An 8,673-nucleotide genomic window follows, 5' to 3' on the forward strand; every position below is an offset into this window, starting at 1 on the left:
TTTACACAAAAATTTGGAATTAACATCTGAGGAACTGAAGCTAGGCATCCAAGGAGGCCAGCTGAGAGGCTTGGAGGAGGAAAGAAGAAACCACCTGGAAGCTCACTCTTCAGAGTCTGGCTCCCTGCAGAACATAGCCCGATGGAAGATTCCCAGTCAGTCCTGCCAGGACTGAGCCCTACAGCCTAAAGAACAGCCCAGCCACAGACTCCTGACCCTAAGGATCGTGGAGTTCTGAGTGTACCATGTAGTCCAGACCAGCATCTGTCTACCCAGGCTACACCCCAGTTCTAGTCTCATAAATCACAAGCAGATGAACGAGTGGATGCTACTCCTGGAAGTAACAGGATACACTCGTGGAGTAGATGGAGCGGCGAGAGACTCACCTCCAGGGACTGGGTGACCCTGGGCAATTCAGCCTCACAGGTGTGAGTCCTTGCTGAGACAGTCGGGACCTGTACTCTGGTCTTGGTCTCTCTGACGCCCCGAGAAGTGACTGTTAAACCATTTCTAGGAAGAGAAGGAGATTCATTTTCATGCATTTGCATTCTTATGTTCCTGGATAAACTCACTGATAACAAGAGCTTGGCATGATTGGTTTGTTGTGCTTTTGGTTGTGACTATTTTTTCCTGGCCCAGAGGCAGCACCACTTGGTCAAAGGCCATGCATAAATAAATGAAATGCAGGGGTGGCTCTGACAGCTGTTCTGTATTTCTGTGGCTACAGTGTCGCACCCAGTGTGGCTTTCCATTGTTTGAATTTTCAATCAGTGATGCTTATTGTTTGGTTGTTATTTCGTTTTAATTTTTTCCTAGTATATTATTTGCTGAATGAAGCAGTGGGTTTCATAATAACTTTTAAAAAATGATGTATTTAACTTTATTTTATATGCAGTGGTGTGAAGGTGTCAGATCGCTCCGGAACTGGATTTACAATCACTTATGAGCTGCCATGTGGGTGCTGGGAATTGAACCCTCGTCCTCTGGAAGAGCAGTCAGTGCTCTTAACCACCCAGCCATCTCTCCAGCCCCTTGCAATTACTTTTTTGACACTCTAAAATGCCTTTAATCCCAGCAGTAGGGAGGCAGAGGAAGACAGATCTCTGTAAATTCAAGGCCAGCCTGGTCTACAGAGTGAGTTCTAGGACAACCAGGGCTACACAGAGAAACTCTGTCTCAATCACATCCCCCCCCCCCCCCCCAATTTAAGGTTTTGGAAATTTCCGGTGTATAGGGTGTTTGTGATGCCCCCATCGTCTCTTATTCCCATTCCTGCAGACCCCTTCTACCTTCTTACCACCCTGCCCCTTGTCCTGTGCAGGTGATCACAGCTACTGTGTTTTTGTGATTGCCACGGCCACATCATGTCTAGAAGACAGCGTTTTGGAGAGTTTCGTTCCATCCTCCGGCTCTCATACTTTCTGCCTCCTCGATGTCCCCTGGTCTCTGGGTGATATCAGCAGGCTGTATTTCTGCTGAGAACTTTGCCTGTGGTTATCTGCGGTTGCCCTGTCCAGTCTCTGCACCAACCATCTTCCCAAATAGTTCCTTCTCCTGTTCTTGTGTCATGTGTATACGTATACAACCCACATTCTACAACTTTAACATGTTTCTCTCCATAGCTGAAAAAATAAGCAATATGTCTTTCTGGGTCCAGTTTATATTGCTTAGCATGATCTCCTGTTTCATCCACGTTCCTGCAGATGGTATAATTTCATTCTTCTTAGAACTAAATAGAATCTCATTCTGCTACCTCTTCTTACTTTATAATCCTGAAGAATTAGCAAGCTAAGTACCTGCCATCATGGAACTATGATGTTTAACTCACAGGAGTTGTTGAGGTTTGAACCTAGGGCTTCATGCATGCTAGGCAAGCACTATACTGTACCAACCAAACCACATCCCAGCCCATTAGAACAGTAACTGCTTAAGTCTCAAAAGCTCAAGAGAAGTCCTGCAAAGATCTGTTCCCCTGTCGTCACCCTGATATTTTTTAAAACAAAACCACCAACTAATATGACACAGGGGAAGGCTTTAGTGAACAGAGCAAGGGACTGGCAAGCCCAAGTACTACATACAAACCACTCTGTTACTTGGAGGAGAGCACTGAGCCTACGACACTTGTGAGGCTTTATGACCTGAAGAATTCCTGGCTCCTGGCAGATGTTCAGAATATGCTGGTTTTTCTGCTGGCTTTAGCTGTCAACAAGACCCTGCAGACATCGTTTTAGTCACACTGCAGCTTAAGAGAGTCGTTCCGCACTCCACAAGCCTTTCTTTCCAACAACAGGTGAGATGTTGGCAGCTGGCCATGACCGTCCACTTCCGTGCCTGTGAAAATCCCTTGCCACCCGAGACCTGTGCAGGTATGCAGGGAGGGCCGTCAGGCTTGGGAGCCCCACCACCACGAATGGCTTGCCTTATCCACAAGGGAAGGTAATAACATTAGCAGGATGGTGGAGTGGGCATGACATGCAAAGTCAATATGTATTCCAGGACCAAAGCCCAAGGCCTTAGAAGGACCCAGGTTTTAGTCTATCTCCCCAAGTGCTTGTTAGAAGGTTCGTGAATGGTTGCTGCTGTCGTACCTGCCCATAGTACAGTGTCTAGGTGGGAAGAAATAATTTACTAATCCAAGATGTAGGGGAGAGAAAAACTTCCTTTCACCCCCTTTGTTCATTGAGTTCATGAAACAAACTCAGTATCGAGACCAACAGAAGAAACGCCATTTTCGCCTCATTATTATGAATGGGAGTGTTCCAGCAAACTCACATTCAAAGAAGGGCCTGGTTCCTGACTTTTATGTAGGTATAAGGAACAGGCTTGGAGCTTCTGGGAGTTGCTGAAGGCCACTGTGGGACGATGAGGGGAGAAACAGGAGCAGGGGTGCTCAGCCGAATCAGAGAATGTTGTTCCTCAGAACTGAGAGCCGTGGTGTGTGTGCCTGTAATCCCAGCACACAGGAGGTGGAAGCAGGAGGGACAGGAGTTCAAGGCCAGCCTCAACTATAGATTGAATTCTAGGCTTAGCATTTGATAGAGTCAATCAAGAGTCTGGTCTATGTGAAACCTTGTGCACAAAACAAAGCAAGTCCCATGTAAGAAGTGGCAGTCCTGTGACAGCCAGTGGTGTCAACCTTGAGACTTTCCCTGGAAAAATGAGTTCCTCTGACCTGGTGAATAAGATTCTCAGGTCTGTTGGAGACTGTCCGTAAGTGTGATGGTTAATGAATCTGCATTATCCACCAGTTAGCATTTAGAATCACCATGGAAACGCCACACTAGACTTGTCTGTAAGGGAGCTTCTGGATTGGTTTAACTGAGGCGGGAAGATCTGCTCTGTATGTAAGTGGTACCCTCCTGTGTCTGGGGTCTTGGGGTGAACACAAAAGAGAAAGGCATCCCACTGCTTCTGCTCCCTGGCTGCAGATGCTTGTGAGCAGCTCACTAAGCTCCTGCCACCACCGTGATGGACTTCCCCAAACCGGGGCAAAATGAGTTCTTCCTTTTTCAAGTTACTCTTGTTGGTATTTTATCATAGTAATGAGAAAAGCAGTTAAATAGGTGAATGGGCCAGGCTTAGAGAAAGGCCCCTTTGAGCCGGGATATACTTTCTTGGACCAACAAGGTCTGCACAGGCGCCAGAAGGTGCTAGAGTCCCTGCAGGGCTCTCATCGAGCAAACTCTGCACACGGGTACACCTCACTTTGGCACATTGTTTTCTAGGTCCCAACGGTGATCTTTCAAGCCCCACTCTGTGTTTGGCGATGGACTGTTGGGGAGGGACAGGCCCAAGAGTTGGATCTGAAAATGATCTCTTGGGGAGCTTTTAGCCAGTTCTCTCCAGCCTTCTCCTGCATGACCAGAATTATATGACCCACAAATTCACATATTACTGGCCTTTTGGAGAATTTGGTTGGTTCTTGATTTTTGCAACCTGGCTTAGCATTTGACTCTCTCAAGACAGCAGCCTACCCATCCATTTTCCAGCTTCAAATATTTTCTTGGCAGGCAGTGGTGGCACAAGCCTTTAATCTCAGCATTCTCTGTGAGTTCAAGGCCAACCTGGTCTACAAGAGCTTGTTCCAGGACAGGCTCCAAAGCTAAAGAGGTAAACCCTGTCTTGAAAACCAAATAAATAAATAAATAAATAAATAAATAAATAAATAAAATTTTCTTGTTGTTTGTTTCCCTTCCCTTCTCTTCAGACTTGTGGTTTTATTTTGTTGCTTTAAAAAGAAACAGGGTGGGGCTGAAGAGATGGCTCAGCAGTTAAGAGCACTACTGCCCTTCCAGAGGACCTGGGTTCAATTCCTAGCACCCACATGATAGCTCACAACTGTCTGTTACTCCAGGATCCAGCATCCTCACACAGGAATATATGAAGGGAAAACACCAATGCACACAAAATAAAATACAGAAAGCAAAACCAACAACAATAACACATACAAAAGAACAAAAACAACAACAACAAAAACCAAGGTCTGGAGAGAGGGTTTGGCAGTTAAGAGTACTGGATACTCTTCTTCCAGAATACTGGGGTTCAGTTCCTAGCACCCACATGGCACACAGTCATTTGTAACTCCAGTTCCAGGGGACCTGACACCTTTTTCAGGCCTCCATGGGCACCAAGCATGCATGTGGCATACAGACATACATGCAGATGAAATACCCAAACATATAAATAATATAAACAAACAAAATCCATCTTTACCTGAAAGCATTATGGTTTTTTTCAACTAATATTCACCTTCCTGATGATAGTGTGCAATAAGCTAGACATAGTAAGGAACTTCCACAACCTGAGAAAAAGTATCTGTGTAAAAGTCCAGGGTGAGGATGCGGGCTCTGTAGAAGGATATCTGTTGTCAAACACTTCTGTTCATCTCCACTGGGATTCTCACCAGATTGGAAAGGAAGAAGTAAAATTATTCGTCCTTACTCATGACATCATCTTTTACATCCGAAGTCCAAAGCATTCTTTTTAAAAAAAACAAAAGGCACCAACCCTGTTATACCAACGAACCTGGGGAGAAGTTCAGGAAGACTGCACCTCAGAAGAACAGTGTGCAAGAGTCAATGCTACGTCCATACATTTGGAATGGACATGCTGGAAATGAAACGCAGGACCATTAAGATGTGTTGTACCCAGAACAGCTTAGTCCTGGAACCCTGACAAGGGGCAGTGAGGAAATGAGAAAAAGACAGCCACACAAACACGTGTACAGAACTGGGGTCAGGTGGGCCATGCGTATTCTCAGGGAGCAGCATCAACTACCACCCACGTGTTCACTAGGAACCACACTGCCGGAGGGCGTGGCTAGTCGCCTTAGGCAGCAGTTTCAGGCTCTCAACATTTGGGAGGAGGAAGCAACAGTTGCGAGCTTCTGGACACACCACCAATGTTTGCACTGAGACCAGAGGAGGGCTTTCTCAGTTCCAAGCCTAACCTGTGTGTATGTTTATGACCACGCCACTGCCGTGGTCTGAAGCATTGGTCCTTGACATGGCCGTGCTGATGTCAACAATACATATCCACTCAGTGCTTGCTGGGCCGGCAGCAAAGAAGGGCCAGCTTAATGGCTCGAGGGTGAAAGTATTTACTTTCAAGCCTGAGTCCTGAGTTCAATCTCTGGGACCCACATCGTGTATTTTGATGTTTTATTCTTTTGGGTTTTTTTATTGGGGGGGCGGTCTACCACCCAGCTCCCAAATAAATCACACACGAGGCTTATTCTTAGTTATGAATGCCCGGCCTTAACTTGTCTTGTTTCTAGCCAGCGTCTCTTACATTATTGTGACTACCTTTTGCCTCTGGACTTCTATCTTTCTCTTATTTCTATGTCCCTTTCTTTACTTCTTTTCCTGTGGCTGTGTAGTGGAGTGGCTGGCCCCTGAAGTCCTCCTTCCCTCCCTCATTTCTCCTTGTATTTATACACTCTGCCTGCCACCCTGCCTATCCTTGCTCCTGCCTCACTATTGGCAACACGGCTCTTTATTAAACACCATCAGGTGTTTTAGACAGGCAAAGAATCACAGCTTCACAGAGTTAAACAAATGCTGCATAAACAAAAGTCGCACAACTTAAAGTAATATTTCCCAACAATCGTGGAAGGAAAGAATAGATTTCTGAAAGTCTGGTCCCGCATGTGCACTGTGTGTGCACTTTCACACACTTAAACACATGCACGCACACTCATACACTAACAGGTAACAACAGAAATGTAAAATAAAAATATTTAGAAATATTTGTAACAAGTGAATATAAAACCTATGTTCCGAGAAACTGTTGGAAGAAGTCAAAGAGCTAGGTGGGTAGAAAGACATCCCATGTTCATGGATCACTGGAAAGAAGGCAGACTGCAGAAATGCCTGTCACAGCCAGTTGGGCATGGTAGACCCATGCCTGTGGTCCTCAACCCAGCCCTCTCTGAAGTCCTCTGCTTTGTCTGCCTGGTCTGCTTTGGAATCTCCATTTTCTGCAGAATTCCCTCCATCTTTGCCAGCGTTGGTTTTGCCCTTTTTCCTTCTGGGTACCTTTTCTCCCAACTCTGCGGGAGACTTTTTGGTTTGGTTTGGGTTGGGTTTTGTGCAGGAGACGTTTTAGGCTTTAGCTCCAGCCACAGAGGAGCAGGTTCAGCATAGAACCTTGAGGTTCTTTTCTGAATCACCCGCCATCTTGTCTTTCTCCCCTTTAGCCCCTTCAGCCATTCTTTTGAGCATGGGGTAGAGGGAGCACAGCCATAGAGCCACAGTTTTGATGGGTCCAGGGGCCATTCTCTCTTTTTCCTTCCCCAAAATAAAAAATCTGAGGCTTCAAGGGGCACCATCACTAAGCTGTAAAGATGCTCACAGAGAGGGAGAGGTGTTTGTCAGATGCATGTAGCTGAGAAGATACTTTTGTTCAGAATGCACCTGGACCTTTTACAATTCAATAGTGAAAAAAGATAATCCAATTAAAAACTGGCCAAGGGGTCTGAACAAACATTATAGGAAAATGTAAAAATGGCCCCTAAAAGCCTATGAAAATGTGCTCATGGTGACTAGCCAGAAGGGAAATGCAAATCCAAACCGTGGTGAGATGGGTGCCCTATTCATTAAGACAGCTTAGATAGCTTACATAAAGATGGACAGTCACAAGTGTTGGCAAGGAGAAACTGAACCCTCAAAAGATTAATCTTAGAGCCCAAGCAATGAAAACAGCACTTGGGAGCAAAGACTAGCGAGCCAGCCTGGTCTCCAGAGTTCTAGGACAACCAGGGCTACACAGAGAAACCCTATCTTGACAAACCAGTAAACAAATAAACGAATGAATGAATGAATGAATGAATGAGTGAGTGAATGAATATACGAATGTCTCCTTAGGGGCTGGGCATGTAAGTCCAGCACTTGAAGAAGTTTGAAGCTATTCTGAGCTACTGTGTTGGTGCTGGGAATTGAACCTGGGTCCACCTGAAAGAACACCTAGTGCTCTTAACCGCTGATCCATCTCTCCAGCCCCATTATGCATACATTGTACAAGTTACTTAACCTTTCAGTACCTTGATCTCTCCACAGAGTAAATGGGGATGGAGACAGTGCTTATCTTGGGGAGCTAATATGCTTTATAGGCTTTGAATAGTGCTTGGTCCAGAAAAGCTATCACAGTTCTTGTCTGTGTTGCGAACCAGCAGAAAGGGTACTGTGTCAGGGGAGAAAGCTGCCTCTTACAAGTTCTGGTCTGTATCCTTGTTGCTCAGAGACCATCCACGGATGGATTATCTTTATCTGCTTGCTGTAAGTCCTAGGAATTTGGGTCATATGCCAGTCCCCCGGAACCAAAGCTGCTAAAGACTACAGCTCTATGACAGGCCCAGCATGGTCACAGCCTCAGAAGTCCCAGGCCTGGGTATCACAGCAATAGTCCACTGAGGCCACACGGAGGTCAACAGGAGGAGGAAATGGCCGGACGGACAAATACCAATCCCACCGTCACCCACTCTCAGGAAGTCCTCAAACACTGCTGGCGAGAATCGAGTCCCAGGCAAGCTGAAGTTGGGAGGACTCTGTCAGAACTCCTGGAGGGAAAAGGGTGGGCCTTGGTGCTGGAGGCCTGCTCTGCATCCTGCCTTTTCAGTTATCAGGGGAGATGCGATGTCCCTCAGGCTTGAGGCATGGCTATGGAGCAATAGGCCATTTAGCCTCTCCAGAGTTGGGGATAAACAGGCCTTGTGGATGCGACCCTGAGACTAATCTCCCTGTAATCTCAGAATTTGTGACTCTCTTCTGTTTGTTTTGTCTTTGAGGCAGGGTCTCACCATGTAATCCTGGAATTTACTATGTAGCCCAGGCTGGCCTTGAACTCAGAGATCCACCTGCCTCTGCCTCCCAAGTGCCAGGATTAAAGGCATGTGCCAACACACCTAAGTGAGACCCTCTTAATTTTGCAACCATGTTACTATGAAAAGATGTCTCTTTTCTGTCTAAGTGGGGGAGGGGCCGCAGTGACGGCTCAGTTGGTAAAGAGCTTGCCAAGTGCAAGGACCTGAACTCAATCCCAGAAACCCACGTGAGAACACTGAGTATGGTGGCACACGTTTGTAATCCAGTGCTGGGGAGACAGAGATGAGAGACAGAGAAGGGGGGACTGTTGCTGGCTAGCCAGTCTAGAACAGCAGGGCAGTGAGAACTTATC

The 8,673-nt window shown here is 46.3% G+C and overlaps 1 pseudogene; it reads right to left on the reverse strand.

Moving 5' to 3' along the window:
• Positions 1-6,374: 6,374 nt before the first annotated feature.
• On the reverse strand, positions 6,375-6,722 carry LOC119807145 (annotated as a pseudogene).
• Between the last annotated feature and the right edge of the window lie 1,951 nt (positions 6,723-8,673).

Source organism: Arvicola amphibius, chromosome 2 (genome assembly GCF_903992535.2).
Source record: "Arvicola amphibius chromosome 2, mArvAmp1.2, whole genome shotgun sequence".
NCBI lineage: Eukaryota > Metazoa > Chordata > Mammalia > Rodentia > Cricetidae > Arvicola > Arvicola amphibius.